General features: G+C 40.8%; 1 protein-coding gene and 1 long non-coding RNA gene across 2 annotated transcripts in view; one reads left to right on the forward strand and one right to left on the reverse strand.

The window, feature by feature from the left end:
* Nucleotides 1–19,414, reverse strand: part of FRMD4A (FERM domain containing 4A) — a 612,832-nt gene that overhangs the window by 520,729 nt on the left and 72,689 nt on the right. The window lies entirely within an intron of this gene.
* Nucleotides 1,850–13,224, forward strand: LOC123591020. Its single transcript, XR_006709077.1, has 3 exons — nt 1,850–3,531; nt 11,265–11,398; nt 12,457–13,224. It is a non-coding gene; the product is annotated as an uncharacterized LOC123591020 (long non-coding RNA).

A 19,414-nucleotide genomic window follows, 5' to 3' on the forward strand; every position in this document is an offset into this window, starting at 1 on the left:
CTTCCTGGTTACAAAAGCTCTATGGTGAGGGGCACCTGGGTGGCTCAGTCAGTTTAGTGTCCAACTTTGGCTCAGGTCATGATCTCGTGGTCCATGGGTTTGAGTCCCACGTTGGACTCTGTGCTGACAGCTCAGAGCCTGGAGCCTGCTTGGGATTCTGTGTCTCCCTCTCTCTCTGCCCACCCCCCCACCCTTTGCACTCTATCTCTCAAAAATATTTATTTTTAATGAATAAATTAAGTTAAAAACAATTTTTTAAAGCTTTCTGTTGGTGTGAGAGCTTCTTCTGTTAAAGGACTACAAAGCTTTCTTAGCTTGGGTTTTCCCTGAATACAAGGTATGAGCAACTTATCTGAGAGGAAATCTTAAGAATTAGCAGTGAGAGGGCAGGCAAGTGAAACAGAAGGAAGGAAAGTAAAAAGCAAAAAACAAACAAAAAAACCCCAAACAACAACCAAAAAACAAAAGCAACAAAACAAACCAACAAAAAAAAAAACACCCCAGTGTTTATGATTAAGCTGATTACCACTATGGAAAGAACAGCTCAGGCTCATGGGGGACCCTCTGAGGAGCCTAGTAGAGGGTCTCCCAAAACTGTCCTCTTAGAGACCAGAACCTGGGGCATCTATCCACTGACTCCCACCTCCATTCCTTGAGGGTGGCCTCCAAGGGTGTGACTTTTCCTACTTCAAGGTCAGGTCAAGGTCAGGAGGCTTCTGGGGGAAATCCTACAGGTTGAAACAGAGAGAAAACAAAGTTTTGTGCTTAAAGTGAGTTTATGGGCATATGTAGGCACTGTCCCCACAGCTGCACTGAAGGCCGATGAGACACAGGGATATGGGCACAAGCATTGCCCCAGTAAGTCAAGACTCTAGGATGTGGGATTTGAGGGCAGAAGACACGCATGAGGCCCTGTGCCTTATAGTTTTTAGGTTGACCCATTTAATCAGGGACAAGTCACAGATTTTGAGGATCAATTTCTCTCTGGAGAGAAAGAGGAAGGAAAGAGTCCCAGCCCTCTGTGTGACAGAGGGCTGTTGCTGGGATCAAAAAGGATACCGTGTTGGGCAAATGCTATTCATTATGTTGACCACTGCCGGTCCCTTCTGGGAATCCATTATCTGCTCTGGGTCTGTGAGCATCGGACACCATGAGGTTCTGCTAAGGTTACTGGTGAGGGTCCCTCTGAGCTACTCCTAGCAGTGGGGCAGGTGTGGCCTTGGTTTCATCTGCTTTAGGAGCATTCGTTCCGTTCTCCGGCTGTGTCGTTCCAGCATCCTGGGGTAGGTCTGTGCCATGGACACCTGCCTTTCAGTCGAGTGTCTTTAATGGGACAGGCAAGCAGGAATCACCACTCCCCGCATGCAAATAACACTCAATTCTTCCTGCTAGAGTTCTGCCTTAAGATCTTCTTTCCCAGGAATTTACAGCAGAAAATAAGGCTGTCATCTATTGCAAATTTGCCATGTGTCAGGCATTGTACTGAAGGCCTTACATACCTTGTGCCATCTAATCGTGTTTGTATACCGTATGCATGTAATACATAACTATTACCCTAAATTTATGGGAGAAAAGAGTGCTCATCTAAATTTAAACACTTGCCCAGGGTGCCTAGGTGGCTCAGTTGGTTAAGCGTCCGACTTGGGCTCAGGTCATGATCTCGCGATTTGTGAGGTCAAGCCCTGTGTCAGGCTCTGTGCTAACCACTCAGAGCCTGGAGCCCGCTTGGAATTCTGTGCCTCCCTCTCTCCTGCCCCTGCCCCACTCACACTCTGTATCTCTCTCTCTCTCAAAAATGAATAAGCTTCAAAAAAATTTTTTTACATACATACATACAACTTGCCCAAAGTGGCTCAGCAGCAAGAAGGAGCAACAGGAAATGAATTCAGATTTGATCCCAGAGCCAGAGGCGGAGGCTTGAAACACTATGTGATAGTCTGTCCCAAAGTCAGATCATTACCCACTTTATTTCTCCCATGGGGAAATAATAACATACTCTCACCCATCACTTTGCCAAAGGACTTTTATATATCTATAGCTTTTCCCCTCTTCTTTTCTGAGCAAAATGTACATTTTTTTATTCACTGATTTATTTCTACTCTTCCCTCCTGGTGACCTATAAAAATGTCTTCAAAAATGCGATTCTAACACTGAGAACACAGGAAGGCAGGTACAACATTTCACCCTGAAGCTACTGTCATTTTAATTATCTGGCACATTCATAGAAAAATCTCCAGGAGATGCTTTTTTTTCTTTTCATTGGTGGTAACATAGCTGGACCATTTAAGAGTTGAAGCGTCGAGAGCAGGGATGCTATTTGGTAGTGGAACACTACAGGCATTAATAAATTTATGCACCACCTTAATGTGCTATCATTAAAAATGGCTTTTTAATTGGAAAAAAGGAAAAGAAAAAGTCTCGTTGAGAATTGCTCCTTTAAAGCTGATAAAAGTAGGGCGGGTGGGGTCAGGCAGGTTTCTATTGGTCTGCAGTGTAACTACTCCAACCACGTGAATCCCAGCCCAAGCTGGGATTGCACAGACTGGCCACAGGGATAGAGAGTAGAAAAAAAAAGATGATGTTCCAAGCAGTCGCTCAACTCAAAGAGTGGCGTGCTTACCTGGAAACACCCGCTCAGGCTCTGACTGGGTGGAGCTCATCCCTTCCATGAACGGTGGTGCTGTGCTAGAATGCATGTGATACCTTCACACGAGGAACTAGTCTTGAGCAGGGGCCCTTTGCGCCTCAGAAAGTGAATTACATCATGAGATATTTGATGATCTATAAATCAAATCATGTCATGATTTAGAGAAGGCTCCAAATATATCCTTACTTGGGCTGTCCATTGATAATATAGGGTAGGTGTTGATTTTTACCAGAGTTACAATCCTAATACGGACAGAGCAACAATATCGTCATGATTTCTTGCCCACTCCCCCTCCCCATCCCTTCCAAGCCTCCCCCAGCAGAGGCAGGATGGTCACACAGTAAATCTAATACTGTCATACAACTGATGCCGTGTTGGCAGTCACAGTCAGAAACCACACAGGATGAGATATCAGTCGCACGACAACTATGTCTGATTTCTCAGACCTTTCCCAGATGCTTTCCGTTCCCAGTGTGTGTATGATATTTCTATCATGTGGCACAGTCAGTGTGTGTCAGGCCTTTCCCTAAACAAGACTGCTGGTGTATGATGATAAATAGTGCCATGATCAGCAGTGATTCCCTCCCCTCCACATGCTGGCAAAGGTCTCCTAGCAACTGTTGTTAGGGGCAACACCAGCGTGTTTAGTTTAATGCCGGGCAACAGGACAGCTTTGGTCTCCTGAGGGAGGTTCAAGTTTATGCCCTGGAGATTAGAACCCCATCATAAATCCATACCAGTTATAACCCCCCTCGTGCTTGCATAAGACTTAACCATTATTACAAAATTTGCCGATTTAACAAGATCAAAATGGTCATTCTGAGCATATCACACCTTCCACACAGGCAATGGAAAAAAGGTTCCTATCTGATTCTTACAACCAGGTAACAGCTTGGCCTCATTCCCTTTCCTGCTTAATATTCACAATGTTGACTTCACAGTGGTGTCCAAACTGTGAAGCCTGGTATAAAAATAAAAGGTAAAAAAAGAAGAAAAAAGTCCTTTATTAAGCCCCCACTGGGATGCTTTTTTCTCTTAATGCATTTCAAAACGGAAAAAAAAAAAAAAAAAAAAAAAAGAACAACTCTGCATTCAGATGCATGTCTGTGTTTGTGGATTACACCACCCCCTACTGATTGATCCTCCTAATGGCTCAGCATTTTGCAAATGAGGAGACAGTTACCCCAGTTTCATTGGCTATTAATTCAGTCTACATAGATTTCTGCTGGTTTAATTAGCACAGAATATCTCCCACCAAAAGATGTGCTTTCAAAGTATATGATAAAAGAGCCCTAAAAAAGAGCCTATATTAAAAGCAGCCTATAATAAAACGGCCAGATAATATAAACTTTAATTCCATGTCACCATATTTATAAAATAGGCAGTCAGTCCCCATTCAAAGAAAAAAGAATATATCAAACAAAACTCTCCTTTGACCTGAGCTCTTTGTACTGAACAACTCCATAGCGACTCAGTTGGAACTATCTGAACCTGTCATTCGAAAGAACTACTAGGCTTTTTGCTACTGTCAGCGGTTTTAGGACAACCTTTAGATTTAGGCGAGGCTGATTATTCAACAATAATTAAGATTCCTACTTAGCATAAGAGAGATTGCAATTATGAGTTTGTTTTTAAGTCTCGGTTTTTAAAAAGTCTTCCATTCCCAAGAGTGGAAATACAAAAAAATTGCAATGGTTTGAAGGACCCTATCAGTTCAGATACTTACATTCAGAGTTTATATGATTTACATTAAAATTACTTTATTCCTCAGCAGTGATCGTAATCGCCTTCTACAGAGTACTGGAGGGGATTTGTTTCTCCTTTCAAAAAAAAAAATCAATGGAGAATTAAACAGGGGTGGTATGAGGAACAGAAGTTGCAAAAATAAAATAAAATCACAGAGCTACTGACACTTGTAGGTGCATCTCTGCCCGTTTCCATGGGAAGACGGCTTCCTGAGGACTCCGGGAGCACCCATGTAGGATTCTGGCTGACTTAGGAAGCAAGGCCATAGTTGGAAAGTCTTTGGCTCCCTAAGTTTGCTTCAACACCACGCTGCTCGTCTTGGAATGCTAGTAAGCACACAGGTAGGAGGGGGCTGCTACATGCCAAGACAATGCTGGTGGAGAAGAGCCTGACTCTAGAAGGGACGATCAGAAAGAAGCCTGGAGAACTTGTTGCTTTATCTGTTCTCTTATTCCTTAAGGCATCTGTACCTCTCCTCACAGGCTAAACACACAATCTTAGGAAATTAAAACCCCCTCAGGTTTGGGGACCTGAGAGATGTGGAGAAAACCGCCACCATTTCAAAAGCGAAAGGGACAGAGAATACTGAGAAAACGGGGGAGGAACTCCACTGGTGATATTTATTATCATTCGGAGTCATGGGGAGCGGACCGGGTGGAGGAGACCATCTGTAGATTTCACTATACTGCCCAAGCGTTTTTATTCCAGTATAACAGCATGTAGTCAGACACATCTAGTACACCTAAGAATCAGACACTAACCAAACATCAAATACATTCCCCAGATTAATTTTACTCCCACAAATCTCTAAGGGGCTGCATTTCTATATTAGCTTTTGCAAATATTTATTACGTGTCCTTGCTAAGGATGTTGGAGAAATTCAGTGATAGATAGCCCATAGGTACAGGTAGTATATTAACGGTAATAAAAAAATGACAAAAGTCCAATAAAGATGTACAAAGGATAACTTGCATGTTCATGTGTCCTTTTTAAGGATTTACACCTAAGCCTCTAGCCCATGACCTCTGAACAAAATTACCAACTAAAACAAGGATAAAGAGGCAATAAATGCCAAATTAAGTCGTGATAGACGGGATGCAAGAGGGGACCCTGTCCTTTGTACGATAATGTGAGAAAAGCAACTCATGTTCCCAAGCCCTTCATGGAGAGGCCAGCCAGGGAGCAAAGAGTAAAAGGGACATTGTCAGTGGGAAGGTGAAGTGGCACGCAATATTGCAAACAATACGTCACCTCCTCAAAAAATTAAAAATAGAAAGACCATAGGCTCCAGCAATTCTCCTTAAGGATATATACACCCAAAAGAATCAAAAGCAAGGAACCGAGCAGATGTTTGTACACCTGGGCTTCAACTACATGAAGTTCCAAGCACAATTCTCTCTGGTTCACCATGCCAGCTCTCGGGGGAACTTGTCATAGGGGGTCCTGGTCCATAAGGGCCTTATGTCATCTCAATCTTCGTTGTTTTATTAGTACGAGAAAAGCCCCATCCCAGTAATGCCTTCCCAGGGTCACAGATTAGCAACTCTGACTGGAGGCAGAAGGAGGGTTTTACTTTCTTAGACTATCTTTGGGAGCGAACTTTCTGGCTCCTACAGGGACTGTGTCTCTTGCACCTTCTTTTGGGACACTCTTATGTCTGTGGCTAAGCTGTAAAAGGCTTATTGGACTGAGTTGCTATAGAGATTAATATGTTACTCATCAATGGCCAGATGATGGATCCTTTGAATTGGCTATACTTAAAAGAAAAAAAATATCAGGCAGTCCCATCCTAAACAATTGTCCTATTGGTACCTATGGAAACACCAAGTTAAAAAGTGGACACAAAGGAATATAATGGCCAGCCTTAGGGATTCCCTTAACAAAATGAAAGGGCGGAAATCAGACTTACAACAAAAAATTAAAATCCAATATAAACTCCTCTTCTCAAAATCTGGCCCCATCTGCCTGTTTCAACTTCCCTTTCCCTGTGAGATTTACACAGAACACTCCAGCCTAATCTCCAGTGTCACAGTATACACTATGCTCATGTAAATGTTGTAAGTCGGGAAGTGAATTTAGCAGAAACACCCCAGACAGGGGGTAGGGCTCATTTTGCTGCTCGATGTAACTCTCCCAACTTTCCAGAGCTCTATAATCAGGCTCGGGCAGCTTCAGGCCTTCTTATACAATGTCCCTGGCAGATGTACCTTACTTAGATTCCCCACTGCAAAGAACTCAGGCCTCCTGGACAGCAGCACATCTTATAAATTATAAAGTCTTTTTACTTCCACTTTCAGAAGATCCTACCGAAGTTAGGAGTTAAAAGGATTAGTGGCCATTCACAACCCCACTCAGAGGGACCTAGATTGGCTATCAAGGGGTATTGTTCCCATCCATGAGTATATGGTAGTTATCAGGTAAGCCAGCCGGCCCCCTTGAAAAAACCGTGTTTTCTCACAGAGAAAACAGAGGGCCATAATCTCTCCCAGGCCCTCATACAAATGACCAGGAAAGATCTCTAAGCTGGAGGCTCATGTTCAGGGGCAAACAGAAGCCATGGCAGAGGTTCCCCCCTAAGCTGAACTGGTCCAAGGTTGGAATGTACATTCAAACAGAAGACTTGTGTTAAACACTTTATACATACTTTAAAGACATAATGCATTAGGGGTGCCTGGGTAGCTCAGTCGGTTAGGTGTCTGACTTCGGCGCAGGTCCTGATCTCATGGTCTATGGGTTTGAGCCCCGTGTCGGGCTCTGCTTCAGATCCTCTGCCTCGCTCTCTCTGCCCCCTCCTCTGTCATGCTCTTGCTGTCTCTCTCAAAAATAAATAAACTTAAAAAAAAAAAAAAGACATAATGCATTAAATCCCACAGTTCTAGAACACACACACATACACACACACACACACACACACACACACACACACACACAAATCTTTTGATTTCCATACTTGTTGGAAATCTTCCTGGGATACAGAAGCAAATTAAAGGAAGTGTAGTTGGATGGGCCGGTCAGCCTTTGGATATCATTCGGGCTACAACTCAATTTTGGTGGGGGGGGAACAGGAAATAACCAATTTCTACAAAACCAGAAATGTGACTCTAGAGGCAATTCGCATCTCGTCTATCCTCACCAGTCCCCTTAACTTCACGTATGCATCTGAACATGCTTGTTGATACTGGGATATTAACAACAGAATTGTCCTGAAGCTAAGAAAAAAGGTAACATTTAAATCACTCTAGACCTCTGATAAAAGGAAAATAGTCCCTTTATAAAAAACATCTTGGAGAAAACTTGGACACTTTCTCTGTGCCTTTTTAATGTAGATTTTCAAACTCCCCTTTCTAGGACCAAGGAGCCATTCTTTGAAATACAAACTTTGGAGGGGCACCTGGGTGGCTCAGTTGGTTAAGCATCTGACTTCGGCTCAGGTCATGATTTCATGGTTCACGTGTTTGAACCCTGCATTGAGCTCTGTGCTGACAGCTCAGAGCCTGGAGCCTGCTTTGGACTCTGTGTCTCTCTCTCTCTCTCTCTGCCCCTCCCCCCACCTGTATTCTGTCTCTTTCTCTCCCAAAAATAAGTAGAACATTAAAAAACAAATATTGGGGCACCTGGGTGGCTCAGTCGGTTAAGCGGCCGACTTCGGCTCAGGTCATGATCTTGCGGTCTGTGAGTTCAAGCCCCACGTCAAGCTCTGTGCTGACAGCTCAGAGCCTGGAGCTTGTTTCGGATTCTGTGTCTCCCTCTCTCTGACCCTCCCCCGTTCATGCTCTGTCTCTCTCTGTCTCAAAGATAAATAAACGTTAAAAAAAAAATTAAAAAAAAAACACACAAATATTGAAATGCAAACTTTGGAGACATTATTTCCTTCAGGGGGAAAAGCAAGGAGGGAGGGTAGTATTTGGAAATGGGGCTTCGGCCATTTCAACAGGTAAACTTAACTTATTCCAACTGCCAAGATAAAATTTGGATATGACTATTCTCTTGTAAACTGGTGAGTTTTGTGTTGTTGCGTCTGACTCATGGCTAAAATGTTAAGGCAGTGGCTATGGGGGTCTCGGTTTGCCAAAATTAATTTGCAAAAGGGCTCTATTTAATTGGCTTAAAAACAAGTAAGTACTTATATAAGAATTGGATATTACAAAATTTCCAGAAATATAAACCCAAATGTTTTTCAAATCCACACAATCTGGGATAATCTTTGGTAAATAAAAACTGGTGGAAGTTTGTTAATTAAAATAGGTATGCCTTCAGCGTTATCAACACTGATTATAATTCAGATACATAAGCACCTGGGTTTGCTAATCAACTTCATGTCATCTCTCTTATGGATCCGTCAGCAAAATGGGATGATGGCTGACTTTGTCTCGTGTCTCATGAAGCTTCATGGGTAATCGAAACATAACTGTTCCAAGCACATGATTTAGATGTAAGTGGGACAAGAATTTTTAGGTAAACTTTTTTAGCAAATTATGTTTTTATGAAATGTGTACTTAAAATAGTTTCTCAAATCTTTTTGGTAACTTGAAACCTTAAAGTTTTGCTAAGTTAAATAAAGTGATAGAAAGTTTGATGAAGGAGGTGGAATATGTGTGATATTCCTTGGACACTCCTGGCCGCCCAAGAACAAAGGAAAGGGGTTTAAGCGCTTGCCACGGTAATACGGGAAACTAAGGCAAATGAAACATTAAATTCCCTTACTGCCTACAGCCCACGGGCAAATCCTTGAGACCCGCAGAGTGACCTCCCTCTAGGAGCTCAGCGGCCTGGATGATGACACTTGTCTAGGGGCAAAAGGGAATCTTGGCTTAACATTATCCTCACCCCCCAGGATCCTGAAAGTCTACTTTAACATATAAAAATTCCTTTGGAGACTTCCTTTATCTCAACTCCCCCAAGATATATGCTGGCAATCATGCCCCAAGCTTATGGGCCCCTGATGTACATGTGAAGGGTCTCATGACCGAGGTTTTACTAAACAGTAATAAATGACATTTTCCTAACAGCAGCTAGCCCCTCAAGGTCCTGGAAACCTTGCTTCCAAAATTCCTTAGAAATGTACTCTATCCCTAACCCCCTCCCAACCTGAAGATATATAAACAGTTACCTGTCATGACCCCAGTGAAGCTCTTTCTGCCCATGGGGGTCCTGTCCCAGTGCTTTAATAAAAACACCTTTTTGCACCAAAGACATCTTCAAGACTTCTTTCTTGGCTGTCAGCTCCGAATCCCCTCACCATCAGCCCCAAACCCCATCAAAATTCATTGAGTATCTAGATCATTTCCAAATAAGACACTGAAACATTAATTACTGAACATAGCCTTATGGATTTGGGCCTTCTTATTGCAGAAAACTAAAGATAAATTTGGGTCTATTTGTAAGCATGTCTTGTGCCACATTAAAGGATGGAGATATGAAGAAACGTGTTTCCAGAAATTATGAGATATATTCATAAACCTTCAATCTACAGAATTGTGGTGTAACAGTTCTAAGGGATAAGTATTCCAATTAATATGTGATTAGAGCTACCAAAAATAGTAAGGGAAAGAATTGTGTATGTAAAGGGGATAGAAGTATGTTTCTAGACAAAGAAAAGATATGAAATAAGGAAATGGATTTTTGTTAAGAGAAAAGAAAGCACGTGTGTCCTAAAGTACAATTTGTTATTTCAAAATGGGAAAGGTGGAAATAAAGGAAAAAATCAAATAAGTTGGGAAAAAAGAGCATCTTACCCTGTGTGGTCAAGTTGGCTAAAACTGAGTGTATTACAAGGGTTATAAAATTAAGCTTTAAAATCAGTAGCGTACTTACATAACTATAATAATTTTCTTTCACCTGCAAAAAGAACAAAGTTTCCTTGTACCACTGGTCTGCCCTTGATAATAATATATTATAAAATATTTTTCTTTACTTCTTAAGTAATCTGTCTAGAAAACAAAACTTTTGTGTTTTACTAAAGTAATTTCCTGGGCTTCCTGTTGACATCATCTGATCTTTGATTATTTAAAAGAACTGAGTCTTCTCAATATTAAAAGGGCTAGATTTTACTTATGACTATGTAACCTTTTGTATTTGCCTTTGAAATATTTTATTGCCACTTTGATTAAATAGATAACTGAGGATTGTCTCATAATCATCTGTGATCCTTATTTAGCCAAGTATCCAAGCCTTTCGACATTCGACAAACATCCCCAAATCAAATTCTAAATGAAGTCTGTTTGACCTGGAACTAACTTTGAGATCTGCCAGATGGGTCCCTAGAACACTGCAAAATATTTGTTCTTTCTCCTTCTAACAATACAATAATTGGACTTATTTGATATGTTAAATCATGTGGCAAGCAATGTCAAATAAACGATGATAAACATTCTTAGGTTATATTGTATGGGTAAGTGTTATTAATAAAAGTGTTCCAGAAATTGTATAAAGTGCCTAGAAACCTGATATGTCCTGAAATGTTATCCCTTGTAATTCTAGTTACTATCTTGAAATGTTGTACATTACAGAAATAACCAAATTTCCTTGTCAGCCATATTATAGTGAATTCTCATCAGATCTTTAATCATGGCCATTGTTAAGTCTTTTAGCATTTAGTTATTGCTTTACTCTGATGTTTTTGCAAAAGTGTTTGATCTTTAGTGACACTCAAAGAAAGAATTCCAAGTACAGGTTTCTGATCACTTTAAGATCATACCATTGAACTCTGTAAAAACTTATGAAGCCAATGAAAAAACTGGATTCATAAATCTGTTAACGAAAGATCAACAAGAATTAATTAAATGGGACCAAATGGATGATTATAGTTTTATAGTTTTTATGACTTTTTGTTTTAAAACGTTGCTGCTTCTTTAATGTTTTGTTTTTCCAGATGTAAAGAACACTTTTCTCTTTTTTTTCTGAAGCTAATTATGACTGACAGCCATTCGTTAAAGTGTACTTATGTGAACAGAGATGAAATAATTTTTCTCCCTACCTGATCCCTACAGAATTTGGAAACTCTTAGTGAGTGTGTAATCTTATTTCAATATATTTATTTGCATAAGTTCAGGAAGAATCTGTTCTCCTTGTAACAAGACACAACTGGAAATATTGGTTAAACTGCCACTGATATAATATGACTGGTATGTTATATGTGACAATAATGTACATAAATTCAGATATGCCAGACAACTTTAAGGAACTAAGATGGACTTTTTAGAGCCAATAAAGCCTCTTAGAAAAAATAAATCCTAGTACTTGCTTATAGGATTCCTATCAGCCTAACCAGGCGAATAAGGTGAGTAAGAATGGTGACTTCCTGGCAGGTGCAAGAATCTCAGGATATTGCGGGTCTCGGAAAAAAGAGGAATTCACCAAAATCTATAGGTGTTGCAGGGAAAGTCTGCAACTTTCCCTGGCTTGGCTTCCTAGACTCGAGAGACTTTTTAAGTTCATTTGTTAATTTTGAGGGGAGGGGGCAGAGAGAGAGAGACAGAGAGAGAGGGAGAGAGAACCTCCCTCCATGCTGCCAACACAGAGCTCAATGCGGGACTTCATCTCACAAACCGTGACATCACGACCTGAGCAGAAATCAAGAGTCAAGACGTTTAACCAACTAAGCCACCCAGGCGCCCCTCGAGAGACTTTTAAAAGTTCAATTTGTGATTCCTTCTGAAAAGTTCCAGCAAAGCAGATTTAAAAGAGCCTATATGATCAATCACTATTCTTGCTGCAATCACTATTCTATTATTCTAGAAATAATCCGGCCAAACTTACAGAAACTAGGCTTACTTTGTAAACATATTAGTTTTAATTCTGCCAGGGACACCTGGTAGGAATGAGGGTGGTTATAGAGAGAAAAAAATGTTCCAACAGCAACTACAATACCCACGTATGGATATTAGATTCAAGTTCTCTTAATTGTGTTTGAGGTTTTACTGTTTACCTATAGACTGGACTGGATCCTCAGTTCTCTTGGTTTCCTCATCTAGCTACAAATCTCCAAACTAACATTTCCAATTTGATTAGGAATCCTTTGACTAGGAATCACTGACAACTAAAACTACTTTTTTTTCCTGAAGCCCCGTAAACTGAAGCTAGATGACGCAATACAAACCTCAAAGAAAATCTGAAGCCACAATCGCTCACTTGAGCCAATCTTCTGCACACCTGCTCCTGGATGGGCCACTCATGAACTTTACTGGTGTACCCAAAAATATCACCAGAGACGTTCAAACTGCAAACCAGGAAAATCCGTCAGATTGCCACTGCCTGACCCCACGCCATCTAAAGATGCCTCGAGCCTGACATCTAGAAATCTTGACCGGCAGCTCCTGGGACTCAAAACTTCATTTTTCTTTTGTTCCTATAGAAACGTCTCTTATTAATTACTTGGTCGCTTGCACAATATAAGCCTAACTTTGGGAGCCCTACTGAATCACCGCTTCTTGAAATGAGACACTGCTTCCTGAAATGGGACTGAAGGGGGGAAGAATTTGTCGCCCTAAAATTTGTGCGTCTTCGGCATGAGGATTACTGTGACCTGAAGGCGATCAAACCCCAGCAGATGCAGGAAAGGCTCTTTTCCTACCCCTCACATGTCTAAATTTACATTAGAAAGGTGTTCTGTCCCGGGAAGAAAGTGATTAGCAGAGATAGCTTTACCTAAGAACCATGTCTGCATATCCTCTGGCTTCCTGTGAATGGCCTTCCTCCTCTTTATATCCCTAGACCCCTATCTGTTTCCTTGGCTCAGAGTGTTATATGAGCCTCAATCACCTATCTGCCCTTTGGCTCTCGTATTTTTACTGGGCTCCCATAGGTATAAAAACGTATTTTTCTACTGTTAATCTGTCTTATGTCAATTTGATTATTAGACTAGCCAAAGAACCTAGAATGGAAGAAGGGAAAAATTCTCCTTCCCTACAAGATGGATGGTGGTGATGGTTGCACAGCAGTGTGAATGTAATTAATGTGACTGAACTAATTACTTACAAATGGTTATGATGGTAAATTTCATGTTTTGAGCACTTTACCACAGTTTTTTTTTTTTTTTTTAAACGGGGGAAAGGGAAAAGTTGGTACTGAGACTGCAATCTAAGTATAATCAGGTCAGTGACAAAAGTAGCGTCAAACATCAATCTCAAGTAAAATCTCAAATAAAAAAATGACCATCTCTGAACTTCACCTCCATTCCTGTGACACACAAACACTGACAAAATTCCACGCACACATAAAGTGAGAAGTATGGGTAGACATACTATATGAGGTGTAAATATTTGCAGTTATAAACCGTTAAAAGGGAAAGTAAACTGTTACTGTGGTTTATTTAGCCTAGGCTATTTTTGCTATAAAACAAAACAAATAGACAACCTGACGCTGAACTGAGCACCTTACATATATAATCTCTAATCCTACAATGACCCTGCAAGGAGATATTATGCCTCCATTTTTCAGGTGAAGCAGTTAAGGCTAAAACACCACAGACTTATGATTCTCTTTCACTGTAATGTAATGTTCCTTTAATATTCATGCCTCATTTGACCAATAAGAACCATTATGAGTCATTTTCTGGAACCCCTCAGTGGCTCTAATGTTCTTTCTCCTTAAGATTAAAGAAACAAGGGACGCCTGAGTGGCTCAGTCGGTGCTGACAGCTCAGAGCCTGGAGCCTCCTTCGGATTCTGTGCCTCCCTCTCTGTCTGCCTCTCTCCCGCTCACACTCTGTCTCTGTCTCTCTCTCTCAGAAAAAAAAAAAAAAAAAAAGATTAAAGAAACGATTTCTCTGCCTCACTTTATTAACATCTAAATAAGTACTATCTTTCCAGAAGAACAGTCTTTGGTACGCAGAGACCTTCCTAGCTCTTACACGCTTTTACAGGATCTTGCACAAAAGGTTCAGCATCGTAGTACCCAAGGTGTAACATGAGGGCGATGATAACCCCTGTGCTCATTCTCATGACAAGTTTGTCAAAGACGATGCACAAGAGCTTAGGTTGTGTCCTGAGGAGGAAGTTAAGTCATGAGCCTTTCTTAGGCTCATAGGGTCAGGAGTAGTGGTGCTGGAGGAGGGTGGGGGGCTGAGGTATGGAGGCTGATCAGCCCAGGGACAACACCTTGGGCACTGGAGTCAGAAAGCTTTCTTGGGTCCCCACACGAAACATCATTTTCATGAGTTTAAAAAAAAAATTACTTTTGGAAACAGGCAACAGTACATGGTGAAACCTTACCCTAAACCAAATGATAAAAGTAAGTCAAGTTTGCCTCCTGGTCTCCCCTCCCCCACCCCCCTCTATGGGTGCTCGTGCAGAGTTGGCATCTGCTATCTGACCCCCCCCCCATAACGTGAGCTGGTGTTAAATGAGCATGCGCTATGGGCCAGGCAGAGGGCCGAGCACCTCATCAAGGTCACGTTTGCATTCTCACGCAACGTTACGAGTTAGATAACCAATTAAGACTGCCCAGATGTAAGGAGACCCATCTTACCCAACGAAAAGACCCTCTGAATACCACTTGTTATCCAGTTAACTACATAAACTCTTAGGACAGGAGCTAAAATAAATATGACTTATAAAATTTAATTTATTAATTCAGTCACGCATACCTATTTAAAATCACATCCTATTTGAATTATACATTACTGTAGAGATATTGCTTTTTTCTGGTCTTACGAATCATTACATAATTTATTCACCAACGTGTTCTTTTTCTCTACAGCCACATTTGGCGTCCTTCAGTTCATCTTTCTCCTGACTGGTCACTTTCATTTCCATCTCAGTTGTATGAGAGGTAGCACACTGTCACTGGAAATTTTATCCCAAGCCACGAATACCCATTAATATAACATTAGGACAGTTGTTCCAGTTACTCAAACCATAAGTGTCTATTCACGAGCTCTGCAATGTAGTCATTCACCTCCGTGCCTTTTACAGGAATCCTCAGAAGGTTTGCTTACAATGGATCCAATATTTGCATTCAGGAGGTCATTTTCCCAGAAACGATTGCTAAATCTGGGTTCGATTCACTTGCCTCCTTTCTGGTTCCTGCTTCTGTCGTGAAGCTTCTGTAAGCATCCTAAACCAGCACTGATTGAACTCATGTCAGGCCAACGTATTTTCTTTAGACAACACCGTGCTTTTTTCCGTTAAAGTAAACAAGACAGTATCCCAAAATGTGAGACACTCTGTAAGGATTACAATATGTGGATATGCTTTCTTTTCTTTTTCTTTTTTTTTAATGTTTATTTATTTTTGAGAGAGAGAGGGACAGAGCGTGAGCAGGGAAGGGCAGAGAGAGGGAGGGAGACACAGAATCTGAAGCAGGCTCTAGGCTCTGAGCTGTCAGCACAAAGCTCCATGCGGAACTCAAACTCATAAACCGGGAGATCGTAACTTGAGCTGAATTCGGACGCCCAACCAACTGAGACACCCAGGCACCCCAGATATTCTTTCTTTTCTAAGGGGTGATTTTGGTAAAAGCCCCTGTACCTTTGGTCCATTTTATATAACATCGTTAATCCCATTTTACAGATCATGAAACAGGTTCGGAAGTGAAAGTAACTTTGCTAAGATCAAAGACTTAGTGTCTGAATAACATGTGGCTGGGACTGCAGGCTAGGGGGCCATCTGTTGAACCACCGACTGCACTGCCCATGGTCTCCCCAGTATGGCCCCTGACCTCCTGTCCACTTTCTGCAGCTAATTCCCCTTCCAGAAATTCCCAGCGGCTTTCAGAATCCATGCCAATTCTCACTTCTTCCTCTGACCCCATCATTTCACTTACAGGAAATAATCAGAAATATTCACAATGATTCAGCCTAAGGAAATTGTGATAGCATTACTTTTAAGGGAAAAAAATTTGGAAACACACTGAACATCCACAATGAGCAACGTGTCTAACTAGATGCTCACAGTGAAATGCTAAGCAGCCTTGTTTACTGTTCATGAAATAGTGGAAAAAAATAAGTTGTATAATAGGATTCTAGTTTCATCTTTTTAAACAGTATATATACATCAAAGAGGACTGAAAGGAAGAACAACATGTTAACTTGGTTAACTGGTGGGGGATGGAATCAAATGAGATGGCTATTTTATTTCTATTTTTCTGTTTTATACCCTCTCCTCCAAAACATTATGCCTCCTCCAAAAGAATAAGTCCAACAGTGAGAATTAGGCAGCAAAGAGAGAGGAAATGTGTCCACATGGAATGACAAGAGAAAAACCCGGGTGAAAATGGTGTCTTAGTTCATAAACTGTTGCCTACACCACTTTCACAAAGGTGTTGCCCTGCCAAAGGATTTTCCAATTAAGGGGAAAAGATTAAGCTTGTAATCCTGGGAAGTTATCAAGTCCAAAATCTGTTTGGTCTCTCTATTACAACTGCACAGGTATAAAAGCCTGTCTTACAGAATCAACTAAGTGTACAAACGACTTGGCCATATGTCAGACCCTCGGCCATGGCCAAAAATCAAGCGAGCTCTCCTAGAGAATTAGCCAGTGCTCTTTTAACTCAGCCCCTGGCTCAGGCATGTACTAGGTGGGAAGTAACAGATTTAGCAAAAATGGCACATTCTCTAGCCTTGGGGAGTCCACTAATCCAGCAAAAGACATGTTGATGAAGACATGGACACAGTGAGCAGAACAGGAATGAGCACTCTTTGGGGGAGGCCCAAAAGTCACAGCCGGTCACTTGCTGGTATCTGGGAGTAATGTCCAGTACCTGGAGAGCTAATGGAGTAATGACTGAAAAAGGTAATAGGGGTCCAATTTGTATTCATTGGCAGGTAGAAACAAGACTGTCTTTTAGAAAGTTACCATTCTACACCCCTGCCACATGATTTCTGGCTATGTTTAAAAACTGGCCTCTTTCAAGAGATCATAATGCCCAACGAGAACAAACAACAACAACAAAAACAACATGTACACAACTCATATGTAAACTCTGTGGTGGGCAGCATCTAAGATGGCCCTGAATGATTCTCAGCTCTTGGTATTTACTCCCTAGGATAACTCCCTCTCTGTAAGAGTGGGGTGGACTTACTGATTTATTTCGAATAAATAGGATCCAGAGGAAGTGATGGCACATCACAACTGAGATTCAATTCTAAGATTGTGGCTTCTATCTTAAGCATCTTCTCACTCACTCTCTCTCTCTCTCTCTCTCTCTCTCTCTCTCTCTCTTTCTTTACTCTGAGGAAACCCAACTGTCATGTCACAAGGAAAATCTGTTGAGGCCATGTGGTGAGGGATCCAGGCCTGCAAAAACCAAGTGAGGGAGCTTGAAAGCAAACATCCCCCCAGTCGAGCCTTCAGATGAGAGCACAGCCCCAGTCAACAGCTACAGTCTCTTGAGAGATCCTGAACCACAGGCATCCAGGTGAGCTTCTCCCAGACCTTCTAACCAACAGATACTGAGAGATATTAAGTGTCTGGTGTTTTAAGCCGTTCAATTCTGGGGTAATGCGTTACATGGATTAGTTATCTACATAACTAATACAGACTCCAAATAGAACTTCCAAAAAGAGCTTCCAGGTGGTATTAATGAGCTTTGAAATATGATTCACTGAGTTCTTATGTGGACTCTGGATCCATATTCCTGGGAGTTCATACCCCAGTTCCACCATTTACTGGCATGTAACTATAGGCAGATTATTTAACCTCACTGTCCCTCAATTTCCTGGTGAAATGGGAATAATAATACCACCTAGTTCAAAGGATAAAGATCAAGTGACTGTGTGTGTGTGTGGTGGGGGGGGGGGCACTTACAATGGTGACTGGCAAAGAGTAAGTGATATATACATGCTTATTATTATGACTATTAAAACATATAATAAAAAATGAGACATCAGTATCATACCCTGTAATTTTTAATTTTTATTTCTTTTATATTTTATTTTGACAAAACTTCAGATTTACACAAAAGCATCAAGAATAGGAAAAAAGAATGATCAGAAACTCTTCCAGATTCCTCAGATGTTAGCATTTTGTTCTATTTGCTTTAGCCTTCTCTTTCATATTTTTTTCAGACTGACTTAAAGAAAAATGCATCCCTAAATACTCCAGTGTGTCTTCAAGAAACAAAGAATTTTCTTACATAACCACAGGAAATCATCAAAATGGAGCAATGAACATTGAAGCGACATGATCATCTACTCCACAGATCTTGAGGTTTCCCTTTTGTCTATTGTTCCAATAACATCCTTTATACCAAAAGAAGATCCCAGATCATGTGCTGAATTCAGTTGTCATGTCTCTTTAGTCTCTATAATCTATAACAGCTTCTGATTCTTCTTTTTGTTGTTGTATTTTATGACACTGATATTTTTGAAGAATAAAGGCTAGTTATTTTAGAGAATATTCCTCAGTTTGAGTTTGTCCAGTTTCCTCAAAATGAGATTCAAGTTACACCGTCTGGCAAGAACATTCCATAAGTGATGCTGAGTTGTCAGGGCATGATATCAGGCGGACCTACTGTTGACCAGTGCCATTTCTGGCAATGTTAGCTTTGATCATTGGTTAATACGATGCCTGCCAGGTAACTCTAATGTTACTATTTTACTGTTTGTAACAAAAAGTATAGTCTGAGACTACATGAATATCCCTTCATTACTCAAACTTTGATCCACGATGCTAAAACCAATGAACACTATCCTGGTTGGCAGATGGCGTTTTTCTAATTCCTTAACTTGTTTTACATTTATTAGTTAACATCCTACTATAAGGAAAACCCATTCCCTGCTTCCTCACTTACTTGTTTATTCCTTTATTTATATCAGTGTTGACTCATGGGTTCTTACCTTATTAATCTTTTACTATCCATAATTTTTATTAAAACCAAATATAAATCTGAAGAGTCTAAGTCAAATAGATTCCTTTGACAACATTGATGAGCCAGGAAAAGATATGCTCATCTCTAAAAGACACAGGTATATTTTCTCTTATTAAAGCAGAGATTCAGCTCATGTTAAAATTTTTTCATTGTCTTTGCCTATGCTCTGGTCAATGTTATTACTACTGAAGACTGAGAAACTGGGTTGGCATT

The sequence above is a fragment of the Leopardus geoffroyi genome, chromosome B4 (assembly GCF_018350155.1).
Source record: "Leopardus geoffroyi isolate Oge1 chromosome B4, O.geoffroyi_Oge1_pat1.0, whole genome shotgun sequence".
In the NCBI taxonomy this organism is placed as follows: Eukaryota; Metazoa; Chordata; class Mammalia; order Carnivora; family Felidae; genus Leopardus; species Leopardus geoffroyi.